The 2,418-nt window shown below is 37.5% G+C and overlaps 1 pseudogene; it reads left to right on the top strand.

Annotated features, from left to right (window-relative positions):
- Window positions 1–205: 205 nt before the first annotated feature.
- Window positions 206–832, top strand: LOC149206445 (DNA repair protein RAD51 homolog pseudogene; annotated as a pseudogene).
- The last annotated feature ends 1,586 nt before the right edge of the window (window positions 833–2,418 follow it).

Below are 2,418 nucleotides of genomic sequence, written 5' to 3' on the forward strand. Positions count from 1 at the left end.
TTTTAGGTATCAAAAGGCGATACAGTTATTAAATCTTGCAGATGTGAAGAAAATGAGGAAGAGCACACCAGGAAATGGAAAAAAAAAAGCACACTCTTCTGGTGAGGAATAACCTGAAACTGATCGAAGGGTCAATTGAGTAGCACCAGACACACTTCTTTTGTATTGGGTTTCCTTCTAAACTCGCTTTCTCGGTAATATTCCCATGGAGAAACAACCACAGATCTCCAAGGAAGATGAAAAAGTAGAGGAGCAGCAGCATGGACCCTACCCCATTGAGCAACTCCAAGCTTGTGGGATATCTGTTGTTGATATTAAAAAGCTCAAAGATGCCATTATTGTACGGTAGAATCTGTTGCATATTTCCCCAAGAAGGAGCTTGACAAGCTATTAGAAGGAGGGGTGGAGATAGGATCAATCACAAAGATCTATGGGGAATTTCGAACAAGAAAAACCCAATTATGCCACACATCTCTGCCTTACTTGTCAATTGTTGCTAGATCATGGAGGAAGTGAAGGCAAAGTACTTTTTATTGATGCCGAGGGAACCTTCATACCGCAATGACTTTTACAGATTGCAGAAAGGTTTGGGCTCAATGGAGCAGATGTGTTGGACAACGTTGCCTATGACGGAGTATATAATACGGATCATCAATCTAGGTTGTCGCTGGAAGCAACTCTTATGATGGCAGAGACAAGGTTTGCTTTGATGGTCGTGGATAGTGCTACATCCCTTTATAGAACGAACTTTATGGGCAGAGGCAAATTATCAGTAAGGCAAATGCATCTAGCTAAGTTTCTTAGAAGTCTTCCGAACCCTAAAAGAACCTAAAAATAACACTATCATGGGTCTTGAACATATTGCAAATACCGCAGGAATGATACACATGGTGAATAAGGAGGTTGGTGTTACCAGTGACACTGGAATGGTAAGTAGAAATAGCGATAATGACAGTGGAAACCTAAAATGCAAATCAGCGAGGGAAAACTCTCGTAACAATTTGGATAAGCGTGTAACAATTTGGATAAGCGTGTAAGGTCGAAGAGTTGAACCAACAACTCTGATACCAAGTGTAGGGACCAACCCTATATATATATATATATATATATATAATCAAAATAAAAATACAACCAGAAGAGAATACATTGGGAACTCAAATTTATTAAGCACTATCTAACACATCCCTGAATTTCATTTCATTGAACATATTGTCTAATTTACATATATTTAACTAAAGCCATAAAGAAGTCATACAAAAGAATATTGTAACACATAGGTACCGTTCACCAAAAGACGAGATTCAAACTTGATTTGCCGCTACTTGTCTTCCTTTGTTGTTGGTCACCTCCGAGTGTGAATGACGACGTGCTTGATCCGAATGCAGTGACCCACCGGTTGACCTCCTAGCCTACTCCTTGGGTACTTTTCTTCCTCGCGGACCCCCGAGCTGCAATGGGGTTGTACAATGGAGAAATGTAATAACTGGTAGAGGAGAACACTCTTTGGCTCAAGAGTCCCCTTTCTAAAGTCTTCTACCTCACCAAACTCACTATAGTTCGTAGTCGCTACTCTGACATAGTCTCATCCATCAACAATAGGGTAAAAAGTCAGTTCTCCCATGGCTTGCCCCTTCTTTTATAGGAGTCCTCATAGTTGACACTTGGCATGTCATGCATAATTAATTATTTTTTATAATTCAATAGTTTGATTATTCACCCACCCATGTGCCACTCTCTCATCAAGGGTCTCCAAAATTATTTGCTTAAGTTTTAATTTAAAACTAATATTTTCTTCACCTCAACAAGATTCCTCTTTCTTCTCCTAGTTGTCTCTTGATCCCCATTTTTACTCCTTAATTTGTGTTCATTACTAAAGTCAATTGATAATTCAAAATTTGATCCTCTATCTACTCCCTAATTTAACTCAAGTTATCTCTTAGATGGATATTCTTTTGTTGGTTGCCACATGGAGGTTCTCTAAATTTCTCTAAAATTTAATTTATTAATCCTATTTTAATTCACCATTCTCTTCTCTTAATCAGTTTTAACTATAAGATTAATAATTATCCTTACATTTATGTCCCTCTTTCCCCTTTTTACTTGATTAAATTACATTATCTACCTAAAATTTTCCAACATGGGAAGGGTAGAGTTTTTAAGGTAAAATATTCTATTTCTTCCTATGATTCCCTTAACCCAAGTTTTATTCTTGATTTAATTGCCTCGGTTCTATGCATCATTTACCATTTGATGTGAATTTACATGGTTTTCATATCTTGATTATATTTATTAATTTATTTACTTTTATTGATTCCAAGGGTGCCAAGTTTGGTCATGCCTTTCAAGAACTTCCCTTGAAGTTCCAAGGGTTCCACGCCTAATAGTTTATTTGTGATGCCAAGGGTGCCAAGTTGGTCG

The sequence above is a fragment of the Pinus tabuliformis genome, chromosome 1_2, assembly GCF_031772625.1.
Source record: "Pinus tabuliformis cultivar Carrire ecotype Pingquan chromosome 1_2, CPIR1, whole genome shotgun sequence".
Taxonomy (NCBI): domain Eukaryota; kingdom Viridiplantae; phylum Streptophyta; class Pinopsida; order Pinales; family Pinaceae; genus Pinus; species Pinus tabuliformis.